Source organism: Salmo salar, chromosome 20, assembly GCF_965601325.2.
Source record: "Salmo salar chromosome 20, fSalSal1, whole genome shotgun sequence".
Classification (NCBI taxonomy): Eukaryota; Metazoa; Chordata; class Actinopteri; order Salmoniformes; family Salmonidae; genus Salmo; species Salmo salar.
The window spans coordinates 21,799,562-21,820,611 of NC_138310.1; positions in this window are offsets into that span (position 1 = coordinate 21,799,562).

Genomic DNA, 21,050 nt, shown 5'->3' on the forward strand with positions numbered 1-21,050 from the left:
CTGAACAAACTCATATGAACTCTTGTTTGAGATAGATACTTCTGCAACACGTAGCTGGGTATGAGAATGTGCTGTAGATAACTGTTCTGAAAGGAATGACAATGCCATGCTGACATATTAAAATCAGCAGGTACTTTTGTTGGAAGCATTTAGCCTTGAGATTAAAGATTCCCTTGAGGAAGCTATCTGAATAAGGTGTTAACATGGTGAGCAATAATTCACTACCTGAACAAGCAATACAACATATATTTATGATTTGAGAAGCATACAATGGCACAACACCAACGCACAGTTTAAAGAATCCCAGAATAAATAAATATTTAATTATTCAAATATCAAAACCATAGAGCTGAGCTGCACGTGTAATGATAACAAATAAACAATTGTTTAAAGTAATGTCACACTTACCCCCTAGAAGTACCATGATTGATTGTAGCGCTCGGAGATGCAACATGTTTATTTTCTCCTTTAAAAAAATATATATTTAGACTTAGTGTTAATGTATCATTCAAAAAGGGAGGCGAATCATAGACTTGGATGCATCGAAACTGACTGCCAGATGTTTACTAATGTCCACTGACCATCCAAATGATAGCTTATTAAGTTCCAAAAGTCATGCCGTTTCTCTCATCCAAAGTGAACAACCCTCAGCAAAATGTGCCCATTGCTGAATACCGAACGTTAATGAAAACGTAGCAATGTGTAGGCTAAGAAATATTCAGTCATAAAAAGACTTGTTAAAATTTGAAAATGACATGCTCAGCGCTATCTAGCGCATAGTGACTTGAGCGCTTCGTTCCGCTTTGTCGACCAAGCTTATTAGGGAGAGTTTTCTTCTTGGGATCATGAATCACCATGGAAGCAGTTAGAAAAATTGAAATTTCTAATGCAGATTGTAGTAGATTTTTAATCCCCTTTCTTCACCCGTTTTTCATCCCTGTCTCCTCTGCATCATTTGCTCAGCGATGTGACTCCCGATGCTGAAGTTTCTTGGCGCTGCGTACGGGTTCTTATCGTCGAACCCCAATGATTTCACAGAGAGTCACTGATACTTTAGCTGCAGAAGACACAAGTTGTGATCGAATTGCACACGATATGTTTTCATATCTTCAGGTGTCCTGTTTCACCCGTAGAAATAAAACGTTTAAAATCACGCATAATTCCAACAAAGGTTGTTTACAGCGGAAACAAAAAGTAAGAATCCCATGTCGGATACAGAACAACGTAGTGGTTAGGTTAGTTATTGTTTTATATACGTTTTCATCAAACTTCGGCACTCTGTGGCTGCTGACTATGCAGCATGAAGTAATTATTTGCATTTGCCTCCGCTGGTATGTTCCCTGCAGCAGATATAGCCAATTTATAAAGACATGCAATTCCGCTCTCTTAAATCCATCCTCCTGGTACAGTGTACTGTCAACATCCTTTGTATAAAATTCTGAGGGAATTAAACCCACAAGTCACAATTTAGATTGCCAAATTCTGGTCTAGGGGGCGTGTAGTGTGAAGTAAAGGCGGCCGAACCGCTCAGCACCCTACGCACGCACTTTAAAGCGCATATGTGATGGGGTCCTAATGAAGATAACAGGTTTTGTGATTTATTTTTTTGACATGGTGACATTTTTTTGTTGAATTCACGTTAGTTGACATCTCACCCAAAACGAGTTATTGAAATGACGTCTATGCGCACTGGGAACTCACTGAGATAGACAAGATCTAAACTATTTTAAATTAAACCTTTATTTAACGAGGCAAGTCACTTAATCTACAATGACGGACGACGCAGAGACAATTTTGCGCCGCACTGTGGGAAGCCCAATCACAGCCAGTTGTGATAAAGCCTGGATTCGAACCAGGGTGTCTGTAGTGACGCCGCAAGCACTGAAATGCAGTGCCTTAGACCGCTGCGCCACTCGGGGGCGTCCACTAAAATGCAGATATCTAAGAAGAAGTGTATTGACATATTTAACCCATTCCTTACAAACTGATATTCAAAAGAAAAATGGCAATTGATGTTGCCAAATTATTCAGGAGTCTTAAATGGAACATATTGATTAGTGTTCTTCGCAATCCGTGTCTAGGGTTCAGTGTCCACTTCCCAGATGATGCTGATTGACAAGCAACAGTGACACCTTGTGGATTACTATACGTAAGTCTTATCTCACGTGCCCGGTTGATGACACACGGCACCGGACGCACGGACGATCTCCATAGTCACTATAGTCGATGAAACGGCGACCAAATATGAGACTGCCTTTAGGCTACCTCCGCACCTTCTTATGTAATGGTTATTTGATTCTTTACCTTCATGCAGTCACTGTTATAGCCGTTATTAGGCCCTACCAGTTCTAACCTTTTCTCAGCTAGTGCAGTTATTATGCTTTATTAACCCTCCTGTTGTGTTTCGGTCGATTTGGACCGATTTACACGTTTTCTCTCTGAAAAATATAGTTAATTTAATCTGATTGTCATAAGGCTCCATGACTTTGTCCACACAGGGCATCTGAACACACAAAATACATTTTGATGATTTTCATTACATTTTGGGTGTTTTATTTAACTTTGTACACCTGTGGCGTTCCCTGTCAAAAATGACCAGTCATTAGAAATGAATGGGTGATACTACAATTAGTGTATAAAATTGAGTTCAGGCACATGCCCATTCATCAGATGGACACACTTCCTCTCCCAGACCCTCACATGCATGTGTGTTTGAGTGCACACACACACACACACACACACACACACACACACACACACACACACACACACACACACACACACACACACACACACACACACACACACACACACACACACACACACACACACACACACACACACACACACGCCTCACTCCCCTTCTTGGATTCCATGTCAACCCCCACGGGAACCTTTCCCCAATAGAATCTTCCCCCCACGGGAACCACACCTGTTGGCATTCTCACAAACAATTGCAACACTGTTTCAATAATATATAGAACTTTTCTCACAGCTCTGGTATATAAAGCTTTTTTGAGGCCTTGCACACAATTCATTCTGTGGTAGCACAATGACCAAACAATATACTGTATGTGAGGTTCTTGATCATATCTTTGATCATGACACTGGTGAGGAGGAGAGAGGCCAGGAAACTGATAGGGAAGTAGTCTGTGATAAATAGCACAATATGTTTCATCTGAGTATTTGTTATAGTCAAAATAATCAATACATTATGCTTTTTTTAACTCAAAAACGAGTTGTATGAGCTCAGGTCAATGATTCCTACAGGCCATAAATAGCAAATAGAAGTTCAAAATGTTCAATGTTCACAAGAACTTAAGTTGATAAAAATATCTAACACAACATTAGGTGATAATATATGTATTATTATGGATTTATAATCAGCTATAATTGGGCAGTGATTTTGGACCGGGAACGCAGAATGAATTAACATGAAACGACCACAACAGGGGTGTTAAACAACCAAGTTAGGGACTGACTACGTATTTCTAATGAGGGATACCTGGAGAAAAATCGGATCTCTGAAATGAAAATGGATTGCCCTCCCTTCAGTAAAATATATTTTTACCTGACCCTCCCTGAATGCTTGAAATAAAAACAAGTGACCATGCCCTATACCCAAAATAATAATTGCAAGTATAAAGTGGATAGCTGAGAACATGCCTACCCTTTACCCCCACTCCTAGAACAGCCTTAGATATGCCGTTTTTGAAACTGTCCTTCGTTTTGTCAGCATTACATGGCAAAGTAGCCAGAAGATTTGCAGACCATCGCAGACAAGGGGGAAAATACATACTGTACATTATAATAAAAGCACTGCATGAATCTATCATCTTATTTGTGGTCCGAGAAAACATTTCCTTCTATAAATGCATTTCATGCAATTCTACGACATTTTACATAACTGGAGACATGCAGCATCTTTTTTAATTCCACAGCCTTGAAATAATAATAATGAATTATTGTTCCTTCTTAGGCTACCTGGCTTGCTCCTGACTGACTTGGAGTTAGTATGTTGTTTGGGCAGGCGGGTATTCTCCACTGCTGAACAGCCAGAATGTGGACAGGCGCATCTCATTAAAATGAGTGTGCTGGCCTTGGTCACAGGAGAGCTCCAGTATCATACACATGTGATCCATGTCTACATCATCCACATCAGCCAGAGTTAAGAATAGAGAGAACGTATCGAAAATGACTATCTACTTGGTCTCTCCAGACGCCTAGCTTTTTCTTGAAATCTGCAATTTTATCTTTTGCTTGGAAAAGGTCTCTTGCGTGTCCCTGCCTGGTTAGGTTGAGCAGCAGTCTCTTGGGTTGGCCTACAGATCCCGATACAACGGTCCCATTGTAATCCATGTCCCATTATGTACTCTTTCAGATCACAGAATATTTCACCTGTAGTTGTATTCTGAGGCAAATCTTTGCAACAAATAAATTCTTCATATACAGTATGTAGTGAATATATACAAGAAGAGGGCATTTTAAATGTCAGTTGTCTCATCTAATTGGATTGCAAACCAATTTGATGTGCGGCTCTGTCTAAAACCTGCATTGATTTAATATCATCTGCCATATCCTGGATTCTATGCATGACTGTGTCATTTTAAAGGGGGATTTCACTGATCTTCGTAGCAGCAATTGGGCCTAAAACCACTCGGCAAGCATCAATGACTGAGGGTATGACCAACTTATCAACTATAGTGAAAGGATTCTGACACTTGGAAATGTTATAAGAGAGTAAGTACTGTTTGAATTCTTCAGTAAACTCTCAATTGTCTGTAACATCATTGTGCAGCATTTTTGTTTTGTTGGCCATCTCTTTTTTGTTCAAATAAATCGTCTGTTTTATCCTTGAGATGTGGATGCTTTGTTTAACATTTTTCGATGGCTTCATAGTATCATTGCTGTGGCAAGTCTGACATATCACACAGAAAGGTTTTGGTGGTCAGCTGTTATTTTAAACAAATCAGAGAGAGACAGAGACCGTGCAGGCTGCACAACAGGGCTAGCTTGTGTGTGCGTGTGTGTTTAGTGTAGCTATACTTAGTCATGGCAACACAATTAGTTTACTGCAGCATGCATAGTTCAGCGCATTGCACAGGTAGGGGAGAGCAAGGTAAGTTGTCACACAGGTAAGCAGTCAAACTGTTCATACCTCCAACACTAGAGGCGCTATCTCAAAAATCAAATAGCTACTTTGTTTGACTACATGTTCTATGGTCAACTTTCTGTTCACATGTGGTCAAGGTCACCCTAATCTGAGGTGAGCACAAGTTTCTTATTTTTTCCCTTCAAAAGTAAAAAATGGGCACTTTACATTTTATGCAATAAAACTTTGTTAGGTATGAATGTTCAAAGTTATAATTTTGCACTAAGTAGAGGAGACAATAACATGTATTTTTATACTTTAGCTGCAGTCCTATGTTGAGCTAAACTTGAGATTTAGCCAACATTAGCACACATGTCAGTTTGGGGCAAGTTGTCTCAATGACCTTGGGGTAAATCTTCACAAGTGAAAACTTGCCCCAGTATACATAGACACATAGAACATGCTCAAAAATATTGTGATATTGTGTAATCATAATAGTTTTAAATGTTATTGTAAATTATTATTATATATACGTATAGTTTAGAGCAGCAGACATATCCCTGGACTACAGAAGACAGGCTCTGGCATGTGTGTGTGTGTGTGTGTGTGTGTGTGTGTGTGTGTGTGTGTGTGTGTGTGTGTGTGTGTGTGTGTATGCGTGTGTGTGTGTGTGTGTGTGTGTGTGTGTGTGTGTGTGTGTGTGTGTGTGTGGTGTGTGTGTGTGTGTGTGTGTGTGTGTGTGTGTCTACTAACACTACATGCCTACTGTATGAGACAGTATATCCACTGACGTGTCTTTGTCTATGCCGGATTAAGTGATATGACATGCTATTCTATAAAATCCTTTCCCTGTAATTAATATTACCTGATTGAGCTAATCATGTAATTGTAATTAACTAGAAAGTCGGGGCACCACGAAATAATGTTTATAGAGCTGTTATCTTCCGAATAAATTCTTAGTAAACCTAGTAATATTTTACATCAATAGCAGTCAATATTAATCGTCACCTTATTTCAGTCTCATCTGAAAGTTGTAAATTCTTGGTTATCTTCACGAACCCTGGCTAACAAGTTGAATCAGCAATACAAAATTGGGTTTAATTATTTATTTACTAAATATGTAACTAATCACACAGAATTGCATATATACAGAATGCAAATTGTGTCATACAGAAAACGTCCCTGGTGTACGGAACCCGAATGACTGAGGAACAAAGGGAGAAGCCATGCTATCGTAAATACAGTATCTTATGCATTCTAAATTACCGCCCATTTGAAAATGCAATAAATATTAACTCTGAGCTGCGCTTGGTAGGTTGGTAGGTTGGTTGTAGATGCTGGCCGTGTTGGCCAACAGAGATCTTCCTGTCCTCGGAAGAATGTCACCGGTGATAAATTGGATACGTTGTAGTATCGTTGTTGTTTGTTAGACTGGGTACGTCGTCGGTCCTTTCCTAGCCCACGTTTACAACGGCCGCTGCTAACTCAACGGCTAGGAAGTATCACTTCTGTAGTGAATAAGAGTTCAAAGTTCATACCATTCGCAACCAAAGCTCATGTTCAGGTTGGCTTCGTTCTGTAGTTATTATTTGAATCCTTCTGACATCGGACCGTCGCCCTAATGTACCCGGAACAGAAAGTTATTCGCCCTTTTAACGCAGAGGCTGCAGGCCTCGCGTACTCGGAACAGAAGGATACATTTTCGTCAAGGTCTTATATAGTGGAGGGAGAGAAGGGTGTGTTTCATAGTTTATAACCCATGTCTCTTTACAGGGGCGGGCCACTGATTGAGCAGAGCTCTAACCTTATGAAAACCCAATTCCCTCATTTGGAAGCTAAAATTACATTTAATCTTTTCACAAATAGTTTTATATTTAAACATTTAAATTGCACAACAATTCCATGTGAATCTGATAACTAGAATGTGTAGACTTTCCCAGATACAGTTTATGTCATCCTGTCATCAGTCATAATGTCTCAGATGACAACCGAACTGGCATCATATTCATTAAGTACCAACACATATTTTCCACTGGTTGGATTACCGAAATATGGTTCCTTTCCCCCCACCGTTTGATGCTCCCAGACTCTCTATTTTTAACAAAGGCTATTCAAGAGTCCTTCAGTAGAGTCAAGAGAGAGAGGGGAGAAAGGTATTTATTGGGGGCGGGGGTCATAAACCTTACCCACAGGCCAACGTCATGACACCACACACACACAAACTGCTTTATACAGTGTCATGAATTTAGTGTGGTGTTATGAATTGCATTGTGGTAACAAGGATAGTAGACAGGGAGGTGGGCTTAATATGCCTGTAATGAATATGTAATTGCAGTGAGGAAATGTGTTTTTGAAGGAAAGAAGAAAGGAAGGAAGGAAGGAAAGAAATAGGGGAAGGGAAGAAAGATGGTTAGAAATTATAAAAGCAAGACAGAGAATGGCAGCACACCACCTGCCATAATGTTAAAGGCAGTGAGGCAGGTGAAGTTGCAGAACAAATAAATCAGGATTACAGTGAAGGATTTTGACATAAATGACTGTACTCTGATTCCGTATTGTCAAAAGGTTACCAGAGAAGAAGTTGAAAGTCAGACAGCCACGCCAACAAGAGTGGTTGTCTATTCAAAGCCACGGCAGGTTTTTTCACCTGATTTGGAGATGCAGCTTGTTCAGTACATTACTAGGTCAGCTGACATTTATTTTGTCTATCACCAAGTGAGGTCAGAAGACTTGCCTACCAGTTTGCTGTGGCACACCAGTTGAAGTTCGCGCCAATGTGGACAGAAAAAGAAAAGGCCAGCTCGGAGTGGAAGCCCTGTTTACTCCTTTTGGATAACCACAAGTCTCATCTGTCCATTGATGGACTCAATTATGCCAAATAAATTGGCATAATTATGCTGTCATTCCCACCCCATTGTTCTCATCATCTTCAACCCTTAGACAGGTATGTCTGTGGGCCGCTAAAGAGGCACATCAAAACCGTGTGTGACGCCTGGATGAGGAACAATCCCGGGAAGACAATGTCAATTTATAACATCACTGGGATTGTGGCAATCGCCTATCCTCTGGCTGCAACCCCCTTGAACATTCAGGATGGCTTTAGGGTGGCTGGGCTACCACCTTACAACAGGGATGTATTTCTGGAAACCGAGTTTGCGCCAGCCTATGTTACAGATCGACCCATTCAGAACCCAACCCTACCAGGCCCCAGCACCAACCCTGCCCTGCCAGGCCCCAGCAACATTCCAGCCCTGCCAGGCCCAAGCACCAACCTGCCAGGCTCCAGCACCATTTCAGCCCTGCCAGGCCCCAACACCAACCTGCCAGGCCCCAGCACCATTCCAACCCTGCCTAGCATGAGCTCAGACACAGACTTGCCCCAGTTCTTATGCTAGCACCAGCTCACCGTCGCCCAGCAATGCCATTGCTAACAGCAGACTACCAACGCCAGAAGACATCCGGCCATATCCAAAAGCTGGCCCCGAAAACCAGCTTGCAAAGGATGAAAACGGCGCAAAACGGCAATTATAACTGACACACCAGTGAACCAGGCACTAGAAATGGAAAAGAATAAGGCACAATCTAGCAAAAGGCTGTTTTCGAAGAAAGGGAAGCAAGGGGGAGAGTCAAAATCTGGAACTGCAAAGAACAAGGCGGCAGCTAAAAAAAGAAAAATCGTAGTAAAGTCATCATCAGATGAAGAGGAGTGCTTCTGCTTCATCTGTGTGGAGCCATTTTCAAACAGCCTTCTAAAGGAGACTTGGGTGAAGTGTGTGAGATGCAACAAATGGGCCCATGATGCTTGCACCACAGGCCAGGCAATTTATGTGTGCCAGCACTGTGACTCTAGGAGATGAGTCTGATTAGTCAGTCGTATAGGCTGTTACAAAACTGTGCATTAGTGCATTAGTGTGTTTAAACACCACGTCTGTTTTGTTAAGACTTTAAACATTTAAGCAAGTTATCTGCAGCATTACATTCCATTCCGATTCCAACAATTACTGTGGATCTATGTGCCTCCAGAGAACGTTCGATTTCAAAGTTCAAAGTAAAGTGGTCGTACCACTTAATTAATGTGTGCCCTGCCAGCATTATTGTTTTGATTGAAAGGCATGATTTGCCAGATTCTCTAAGCATGATTGTTTTTATTTTGATAGTAACAATTAATTAGTTGTGTTGTTATTTGTTGATAATCCAATGTGACAATTTACCTGATGTAGTGTGACAATTTACCCGCTGATGGGGCAAATTATCGTAAGTGCACACTCTCTATTTAATGGTCTACAACTCCGTACTGAAATAAGATATGAAGATGTAATGAATACAACATATGTGCCCACGACTTCCATCTTTCATTTATACCATTGTGATATATTGTGCACAGTAAATGTTAGGCAGCATGAAAAGTGTGACAACATACAGTGGGGAGAACAAGTATTTGATACACTGCCGATTTTGCAGTTTTCCTACTTACAAAGCATGTAGAGGTCTGTAATTTTGATCATAGGTACACTTCAACTGTGAGAGACGGAATCTAAAACAAAAATCCTGAAAATCACATTGTATGATTTATAAGTAATTCATTTGCATTTTATTGCATGACATAAGTATTTGATACATCAGAAAAGCAGAACTTAATATTTGGTACAGAAACCTTTGTTTGCAATTACAGAGATCATATGTTTCCTGTAGTTCCAGGTTTGCACACAGGTTTGCACACACTGCAGCAGGGATTTTGGCCCACTCCTCCATACAGACCTTCTCCAGATCCTTCAGGTTTCAGGGCTGTCGCTGGGCAATATGGACTTTCAGCTCCCTCCAAAGATTTTCTATTGGGTTCAGGTCTGGAGACTGGCTAGGCCACTCCAGGACCTTGAGATGCTTCTTACGGAGCCACTCCTTAGTTGCCCTGGCTGTGTGTTTCGGGTCGTTGTCATGCTGGAGACCCAGCCACGACCCATCTTCAATCCTCTTACTGAGGGAAGGAGGTTGTTGGCCAAGATCTCGCGATACATGGCCCCATCCATCCTCCCCTCAATACAGTGCAGTCGTCCTGTCCCCTTTGCAGAAAAGCATCCCCAAAGAATGATGTTTCCACCTCCATGCTTCATGGTTGGGATGGTGTTCTTGGGGTTGTACTCATCCTTCTTCTTCCTCTAAACATGGTGAGTGGAGTTTAGACCAAAAAGCTCTATTTTTGTCTCATCAGACCACATGACCTTCTCCCATTCCTCCTCTGGATCATCCAGATGGTCATTGGCAAACTTCAGACGGGCCTGGACATGCGCTGGCTTGAGCAGCGGGACCTTGCATGTGCTGCAGGATTTTAATCCATGATGGCGTAGTGTGTTACTAATGGTTTTCTTTGAGACTGTGGTCCCAGCTCTCTTCAGGTCATTGACCAGGTCCTGCCGTGTAGTTCTGGGCTTATCCCTCACCTTCCTTATGATCATTGATGCCCCACAAGGTGAGATCTTGCATGGAGCCCCAGACCGAGGGTGATTGACCGTCATCTTGAACTTCTTCCATTTTCTAATAATTGCGCCAACAGTTGTTGCCTTCTCACCAAGCTGCTTTCCTATTGTCCTGTAGCCCATCCCAGCCTTGTGCAGGTCTACAATTTTATCCCTGATGTCCTTACACTCCTCTCTGGTCTTGGCCATTATGGAGAGGTTGGAGTCTGTTTGATTGAGTGTGTGGACAGGTGTCTTTTATACAGGTAACAAGTTCAAACAGGGGCAGTTAATACAGGTAATGAGTGGAGAACAGGAGGGCTTCTTAAAGAAAAACTAACAGGTCTGTGAGAGCCGGAATTCTTACTGGTTGGTAGGTGATCAAATACTTATGTCATGCAATAAAATGCAAATTAATTACTTAAATCATACAATGTGATTTTCTGGATTTTTGTTTTAGATTCCGTCTCTCACAGTTGAAGTGTACCTATGATAAAAATTACAGACCTCTACATGCTTTGTAAGTAAGAAAACCTGCAAAATCGGCAGTGTATCAAATACTTGTTCTCCCCACTGTACCTCGCTCTCCCCTACTGTAGGCCTATGGCAAGTATTTATTTGAGTCAAATATGCCGCAAACCACAATTTAAAAAATATCTAAATCAAGACAAATATTCTGCAGATGGCAAGCATTCCTCCATGGACCGGCGCCAGTGGACCATCTTTTTTAGAAAGGGTGGGATATTGTATGGATCATTTTATTTTATTGAGACCACACTAGGTGCACTTTATATTGCGTGGCCAGCAGAGAATCAGGAATCAGGGGCATCATCGGGCACACATCAGATACTATAATAAGCAACTAATTCCTGAGCAATGTGACATTTAATTTATTACAAATTACATGACCCTCCCCTGGACTAAATTACATAAATACCAATTTCCCCCGGGTAACTATTGTGTGCATTTCGACTTCTCCCTTAGCCTACAATAATTAATATAGCCTATTCTGCACATCAATGGGCAAGCCGAAGCATCTCTGATGATATGCCATTGTAAAGCAGCTTGGATAGGCTAAAGGTCCGATGCAGCCGTTTTTATCTTAATATCAAATCATTTCTGGGTAACAATTAAGTGCCTTACTGTAATTGTTTTCAATTAAAATGGTCAAAAAGAAACAAAGTATCTTCTTAGCAAAGTGCAATTTCTCAAGAAATAATTTAGCTAAGATTTTCTGGTAGTGGTCTGAGTGGAGAAAAATAGCTGTTATTGGCAGAGAGGTTTGGAACTCTCTTTCTTATTGGTCTATTAACTCATTTACAGCCTGGTGATGTAACCAAGTAGGCCAAAACTCCCTCCCAACAAAAACAGGTTGAAATGTCTGCCGGTATTTTCAAACAGCTCTTACAATAAAAGGGCATTATCATCATTTTCACAATTTCAAAGTAATATTCCCAGTGGTGTAAATTACTTCAGTAAAAATAATTTAAAGTACTACTTAAGTCGTTTTAAGGGTATCTGTACTTTACTTTACTATTTCTATTTTTGACAACTTTTACTTCACTACATTCCTAAAGAAAATAATGTTATTTTTACTCCACACATTTCCCCTGACACCCAAAGTACTCGTTACATTTGAATGCTTAGCGGGACTGGAAAATGGTCCAATTTATGCTCTTATCAAGTGAACATCCCTGGTCATCCCACCTGCCTCTGATCTGACGGACTCAGTAAACACACTTTGTTTGTAAATTACAGTATGTCTGACTGTATTAGTATGCCTCTGGCTACCCATAAATATAAAAAAAGAAAAAGAAAATAGTGCCGTCTAGTTTACTAAATATCAGGAATGTTTTATTATTTATACTTTTACTTTTGATAGTTAAGAATATTTTAGCAATTCAATTTACTTTTGATACTTAAGTATATTTAAAACCAAATACTTTTAGACTTTTACTCAAGTAGAATTTTACTGGTGGCTTTCACTTTAATAGAGTCATTTTCTATTAAGGTATCTTCACTTTTACAGCACTGGGCCTTTTAACCATGTGTCTGTTTGCATTTCAAATGAAGGAGGTGTTCAACAATGGAAGTGTTCATTTACCTGCAAGAAAGCAGAGAACCATTCACACAGACCCGCTGTGGTCCTTAAGTAAAAATACTTTGAAGTACTACTTTGGGTATCTGTAATTTACTTAACTATTTATATTTTGGACAACTTTTACTTTTACTCCGCAACATTCCTAAAGAAAATATGTACTTTTTACTCCCATACATTTTCCCTGAAACCTAAAAGTACTTGTTACATTTGGAATTCTCAGGCAAGACACCAATATGAGACAATTCGCGCAGCTGTCAATATAACGCGTTGTCAGCCCTACTGCCTCCGATTTGGCGGACTCAATTAACACAAATACTGTGTTGGTAAATTATTCTGTAAATTAAAGTGTTGGATTGTGCACTTGTCTGTCTGTAAATTTAAAGTTTAAAGTTTACATACACTTAGGTTGGAGTCATTAAAACTCATTTTTCAACCACTCCACAAATTTCTTGTTAACAAACTATAGTTTTGGCAAGTCGGTTAGGACATCTACTTTGTGCATGACGCAAGTAATTTTTCCAACAATTGTTTACAGACAGATTATTTCACTTATAATTCACTGTATCACAATTCCAGTGGGTCAGAAGTTTACATATACTAAGTTGACTGTGCCTTTAAACAGCTTGGAGAATTCCAGAAAATGATTTCATGGCTTTAGAAGCTTCTGATAGGCTAAATGACATCCTTTGAGTCAATTGGAGGTGTACCTGTGGATGTATTTCAAGGCCTACCTTCAAACTCAGTGCCTCTTTGCTTGACATCATGGGAAAATCAAAAGAAATCAGCTAATTGTAGACCTCCATAAGTCTGGCTCATCCTTGGGAGCAATTTCCAAACGCCTGAAGGTACCACGTTCATCTGTACAAACAATAGTACGCAAGTATAAACACCATGGGAAGACGCAGCTGTCATACCGCTCAGGAAGGAGACGCGTTCTGTCTCCTAGAGATGAACGTACTTTGGTGCGAGAAGTGCAAATTAATCCCAGAACAACAGCAAAGGACCTTGTGAAGATGCTGGAGGAAACAGGTACAAAAGTATCTATATAAACAGTAAACCGAGTCCTATATCGACATAACCTGAAACTCTGCTCAGCAGGGAAGAAGCCACTGCCCCAAAACCGCCATAAAAAAGCCAGACTACGGTTTGCAACTGCACATGGGGACAAAAGCGTGTGCGAGCAAGGAGGCCTACAAACCTGACTCAGTTACACCAGCTCTGTCAGGATGAATGGGCCAAAATTATTTTTTCACATTCTTAAAATAAATTGGTGATCCTAACTGACCTAAGACAGGGAATTTTTACTAGGATTAAATGTCAGGAATTGTGAAAAATTTAGTTTATATGTATTTGGCTAAGGTGTATGTAAACATCCGAATTCAACTGTATATTTTAAGATAGTCATTCGTGCTTGCCAAATTGTAAGCCTATTAAGCTTGGTTGAATAATGGTTAATATGAACTTCACTTTCTGAACATTTGAGACGTGTAGTCCACTTGTCATTCCAATCTCCTTTGCATTAGCGTAGCCTCTTCTGTAGCCTGTCAACTATGTGTCTGTCTATCCCTGTTCTCTCCCCTCTGCACAGGCCATACAAACGCTACACACCGCGTGGCCGCTGCCACTCTAACCTGGTGGTCCCAGTGCGCACGACCCACGTGGAGTTCCAGGTCTCCGGCAGCCTCTGGAACTGCCAGTCTGCGGCCAGCAAGGCAGAGTTCATCTCAGCCTATGCTACCCTCCAGTCCCTCGACTTCTTGGCGCTGACGGAAACATGGATTACCACAGATAACACTGCTACTCCTACTGCTCTCTCCTACTGCTCTCTCCTCATCTGCCCACGTGTTCTCACACACCCCGAGAGCTTCTGGTCAGCGGGGTGGTGGCACTGGGATCCTCATCTCTCCCAAGTGGACATTCTCTCTTTCTCCCCTGACCCATCTGTCTATCGCCTCCTTTGAATTCCATGCTGTCACAGTTACCAGCCCTTTCAAGCTTAACATCCTTATCATTTATCGCCCTCCAGGTTCCCTTGGAGAGTTCATCAATGAGCTTGACGCCTTGATAAGTTCCTTTCCTGAGGATGGCTCACCTCTCACAGTTCTGGGTCACTTTAACCTCCCCACGTCTACCTTTGACTCATTCCTCTCTGCCTCCTTCTTTCCACTCCTCTCCTCTTTTGACCTCACCCTCTCACCTTCCCCCCCTACTCACAAGGCAGGCAATACGCTTGACCTCATCTTTACTAGATGCTGTTCTTCCACTAATCTCATTGCAACTCCCCTCCAAGTCTCCGATCACTACCTTGTATCCTTTTCCCTCTCGCTCTCATCCAACACTTCTCACTCTGCCCCTACTCGGATGGTATTGCGCCGTCCCAACCTTCGCTCTCTCTCCCCCGCTACTCTCTCCTCTTCCATCCTATCATCTCTTCCCTCTGCTCAAACCTGCTCAAACCTTCTCCAACCTATCTCCTGATTCTGCCTCCTCAACCCTCCTCTCCTCCCTTTCTGCATCCTTTGACTCTCTATGTCCCCTATCCTCCAGGCCGGCTCGGTCCTCCCCTCCTGCTCCGTGACTTGACGACTCATTGCGAGCTCACAGAACAGGGCTCCGGGCAGCCGAGCGGAAATGGAGGAAAACTCGCCTCCCTGCGGACCTGGCATCCTTTCACTCCCTCCTCTCTACATTTTCCTCTTCTGTCTCTGCTGCTAAAGCCACTTTCTCCCACTCTAAATTCCAAGCATCTGCCTCTAACCCTAGGAAGCTCTTTGCCACCTTCTCCTCCCTCCTGAGGCCTCCTCACACCCCCCTGTCCAAGTGAAGGCCTTGTCCTTCAGGCAGCAGGCGGTTCAGGGGAGCAGCGACGCTTGAGAAGCCCCGTACAAACCTCCTGTAGTACGAGGCCAGGCCCAGGAAGCTCTTCAGCTGACGCTGGTCGGTGGGGGTGGGCCAGTCTCGGACAGCCCACACCTTGTCCTCCATGGTGCTGATCCCCTCCTTCCCCACCTGGTGGCCCAGGAAGGACACCTCTCTCCTCATGAAGTGGCACTTCTCGGGGTGGAGCTTCAGACCTGCGGCAGCCACCCGCTCCAGCACACTCCGTAGCGCCACCAGGGCTGACTGGAAGGAGCTGCCATGTGCCAGGATGTCATCGAGGTATACCAGACACTGCTGTCGGGGGATGCCATCCAGCACCCTGTCCATCAAACGCTCAAAAGTAGCTGGAGCGTTGCACAGGCCGAAGCACAGGACCTTGAACTGCCAGTGTCCTCTGTTAGTGGAGAACGCAGTTTTGGCTCTGGCTTCTGGGGAGAGGGGCACCTGCCAGTAGCTACTGCGGAGGTCTAGTGAGGAGAACCAGGAGGACCCCCTAACCAGGTCCAGCGACTCATCGATATGTGGTATGGGGTATGAGTCCTTCCTGGTTACCTCATTCAGCCGCCTGTAGTCCGCACAGAACCTCAGCTTGCCCCCCTTCTTAGGAACCATGACAACCGGCGCCGCCCAGGGGCTGTCTGAGGGCTCGATGAAGTCTGCCCGCTGCATCTCCAACACAGCCTTGTCTGCCGCCTCCTGGCGTGCCAGCGGGATACGGCGGGGACGCATCTTGATGGGTCGAGCGTCACCTGTGTCGATCTCATGCTGCACCAGATGAGTCTGACCCACCTCTTCCTCACTCAGCGCAAAGCTGTCTCTGAATTCAAACAGCAACTGCCACAACCGTTCCTGCTGCTCAGGGTCAAGACCAACACAGTTCCTCCCCATATCTCCCTCACTGCAGACAGTGTCCTCTCCTCTCCCATCTGGGGTAGCTGGGCTGGGGGGGTGCGGCCGGGGCTCACGGAGGGCTGTGTCGTGGGGGTAGCTGGGGGAATGTAACACACAGCCGTAGGTGACAGAGGGGCTGGGAAAAGTCACACACAGATGTGGGGGGGGGGGGGGGGGGGCATGAGTCTCTGCTGCTTTAACTGTTGGAGTAAAGGGTTTGTTGGGTTGAGTGTATGTGATATTAGGGGGGGCCATGGTGACTGCAGGCCCTCCCTGGAAGCTCAGTGTGCCCCCATTTAGGTCTAACTGGCAGCCTGTGCTCCTAAGAAAGTCCAACCCCAGGATACAAGGGTCCTGCACAGCCGCCACCCACACGGGATGACGCACAGTCCTGCCCCCTACTGTCAGAATCATTATTCCCTTCCCTTTTATGGGTCCAGCTCACCTGTGACTGTGCAGAGCTGCACAGTTGTGGGCTCACACTGAATCCAACCTGGTACAATATCTGGCCTCACCAGGGTTACTGTGGACCCAGTGTCCACCAGGGCAGAGCAGGGCAACCCCTCCACAGTGACAAGGACATGACAAAAGTCCCCAACACAGGTCCGGCCCACCCCAACAACAGGCTCCGTCCGCTTGCCCACGTCTGCTTCTGGGGGAAGTGGAGCCTTGCTTCCCCGTCTGGGCCGGTGGGCTCCTCCTGAAGAAGATGGTGGTGGTTGGGATAGAAAGCCAGGGGTCTGCACTACCCGGTCAATGCGGACCCCGAGCCGTTTCCCTGAGCTCCGGGGGACTCGGGGCAATCCCGGCGCAGATGGCCTGGCTGGCCACAACCCCAGCAGACCCGGGGACCACGGCGTGTGTTTCGTTCCACCTGTAGCGACACAGCACGAATGAGTTCTGTCATATCAGCCACGCATGCAGGCTTTTCCGGCTCTGGGCTGCTCTGCCCCCCCAGCTCGCCCAGAGGGTCTGCCTCCCTGCGCCCCCACCAAAGACCCAGCTGAAGCCCCAGCCCACACCAGCTCCCTCTCCAAAGCCATCTCCAAGACTATCTGCAATGACTCAGGATGAGCCAGCTGGGTCTGTATGCGCAGCTCCGTAGGAGAAAGCGCCTGTATGAACTGGTCCCGTGCTAGCTCTTCTGCACGGAGGGGGGCATGTGAGCATATGCCCGCCGAGAGAGGCTCTCAATGTCATTAGCTAGCACCCGTAGAGGCTCTCCAGGCTGCCTGCGTCTATTACTCTGTTCGGAGCGCAGCAGCCCGGGCTGTATACACTGTCCATAGCGCCTCCTCAGTGCTCCCACTAAGGCACCATAATCGCGTCTGTCCTCGGGGCTAATCAATATCAAACAGGCCAGAGCATCATCCGTCAGGCATAAAGCCAACTGCAGTGCCCTATCTTCATTCGACCACCCCCTAAAATGAGCTAACACTTCAAACTGAGCATGAAAAGCTTCCCAATCCGCCTTACCGGAATACTTTGGGGTCTTAACGGATACGGACGCAGCCGGGGGCTGGGCGCCGCCATGTTTGTTTACATCCTGAGCCCCAGATTCCTCGTCCCGCCACGTCGACGTCACCCCTTCGGTCCGCCCACCAGAATCCGCGCGAAACACATTAGACGAAGCACTCATGCCCGCTTCAGCCGCCATCACTCTAACGTCCTCCCTCAAGCGACCTCTGGGATCCGACGCCCTGGCGATCTCCTCAGCCAGATCCTCCGACGTCCATGCACACACACCTCCTTGGCCATAATCGTCCCCTACCTAACTTGCTAAATCGTGTGTAGCACTTAGTAACTACATTGTACTTATGCAGATATTGCATGTACTCGGTAGTGTACTTGTGGGTTCATCCTCTCACTTGGATGGCAAGTGACAGGTTGTCATAATGGGTAACGTTCACATTAATATTTTTTTTATTATAGTCTGGGATGACACATGTATATTAGACCTGATCTGTTTTTGTAAACTCAACCAAATTAACCCATATGTTACACTTTTTGGGGGGCAAGTGCTAGCAACAACATTGAGTGGAGTTTTTGAAGAGTGCGCATACACAGGTAGGTAATTAGAGTCTATTGAGCCTCCAACCTTTGTAATCTGGGACACCCACTGCATTTGTCCACAAGAGATTACAACCTTGTGACATTTACTACTGAATCGGATGCAGCTGAGAATAAACTAAACACTAAATTGGTGAATTTAGTGGAAACAAGCACGGTAACAAGCATTTGGTGTTATAACAGCTGTCAGGTGTGTGCGTACTGGTAGCGAAGTCAGGTGCAGGAGAGCAGAGATTTGTGAACAGGCACACACTTTATTTAGGAAAATGTGCAAAACGCGCAAAACAGTCACAAGAATTATGTTTAACAATAAACATCTTCGTGAAAATAACACGGAAAATACAAGCCAGTATGGCGCGTCAACAACAAACACGTAACACAAACAATCCTACACAAAGACATGATGGGGAACAAAGGAATAAATACATGTAGATTGATTGGGGAATGAAAACCAGGTGTGCAGGGAACAAGACATAACAAATGGATACATGAAAATGGAGCTGCGATGGCTAGAAAGCCGGTGACGTCCACCGCCGAACGCTGCCTGAACAAGGAGAGGAGCTGATTTCGGCGGAAGTCGTGACAACAGCGCTATAGTTACAGACTGCAATAACCACCAGTTAGTTGCATGTTGTTATTACAGTGTAACTACGAGTCATTACAATTGACTACAATACTGGTTAGTGTAATTACATTGTATTAAGGACCGAATACAAACATTAAATGCAATTAAAATACACCGACTCATCTACAGCACAATTATTATTTTCATGTAGGTATTTTGCTGTTCTATTTGTTTCTGAATGCTTTGATGTCTTTTTTCAAGCCCAACACAAGGTGAGGATGGCATCCACAGGGCATCCTGAATCTATTCTGTCCCCATAGGTAGGAAATATACATGAAACAGACCCAAATTATAAGAGTTTTGATCATGTATAGATCAATCTGCAGTCTATTCAGATGTAAGTCAGAATAGTAGAGTTAACTCAAGCAGAGCGTATCCTGGCATCCTCAGCACTTTGTGATTATGTTCACAAATCTAGGATCCAGTATGAAATTACATTGGCCAGCATTGATTTACAGTTGGCACCACCACTGCATTTCAGTCAGCTGTAGGCTACTCATTCTACATTCCATCCCTCCCATGTGGAACCTATCTTTTGGTTACCTCTGAATGTATGAAAGGTGATCTCTGGGAGAGAACATTACACTGTGTGTCGCTGCAAGTACTTTTGAGCGACAATAATACACCCCACACCTGCTAAGTATATTAGTACTGGTTAACGGAATGTTTTTGTACATGTGGTTAGGTTTTTAACATAGACATTGGCAGCAGCCGCACTCATGTGCACTGCATCAACTTACTTCAGACGTGATGTAAGGAGACATGATATTAAGACAGATGGGAAGGTTTGAAGACAAAGGTTAAAAGTTAACTTTTGTTCCCCCTCTGACTTTTAGTTCATAGTTGCAGTATGTTCCCCTCTATATGGGTAATGTGGTGAGTAGGTCCCTTGGGGCCACCCTGAGGTGGCATCCTTTATCCATGACCTTAGCCAGGCTCCCCTTCCTACCGGCCCTGACAGCGCCACACAAGTAGACAGGAGCCCCAAATTCCTAATCACACTTCATTCTCCTCCTCTATCTGATCTATGATAGCACTAATAATAACCTGGCACTGCAGATTGTACCCAGTCTCCTTTGGTGCCCTGTACACCTTGAGCCTGTGCAGATTACAACCACCCATTCAGAGGCCATTAAAACGTTATTTACTTATCATCTTCACTGTGTGCCAGGCAGATGCCCACAGGGGAAGAATAAAGTGACCTTCCTATAGCCCTCAGTAAGTTACAGGAGAGTACACTATACCATTGCTCCTCTCCTGGTGATTTGTTCTTGTTGCCTAACCTTTAAAATAAATATGACTCACATAGACACAGCACAAAATAACCTCCTCTGTTTCATCTAACAAACACAGACCTGAAGTGGACCGGCTTTGTCTAGGGTAATTGTTGTAAACATTTCCCAGCCAGAAGTACTTGAAAATATCTCCTTCTGAGAGAGAGAGAGTTGTGATCAGACCAGGTGACTGACTGTCATTTTGAGTGACAGTTCAGCAATTTCAGTTGCACAAATGATTTTTTTTTTCCTCATTCTGCCTTACATGGGAAGTTTTTTCTTATCAGGGAGGAAGAGGCATGACCTGCTGAGGACATGCTTAACTTTCCCTAACCTTTCATACAGCTGATAATTTACACTCAAGATTATTCTCTCTTCAATATGCTGCCAGCACAAGAGGATATTATGCAAAGACCCACTGGACTGATAAATCCAGCGCTCAGAGTGACAAGCAATGGGGAGACCTTCCCAAATCTTCCCCTCACTTGATTACCGTTTGTCTGCCTAACCATCATCTTGCCAAGGGCACTCTATTACCTTGCAACTGTAGTCTGTGGCTATGTATGAGCAAAGAGTTTAATATGTGAATACATGTAAAACATTTTAGTCATATTTAATTCAATACATTTTAATAATATATTATTCATTCAAGTTTATTCTCAAC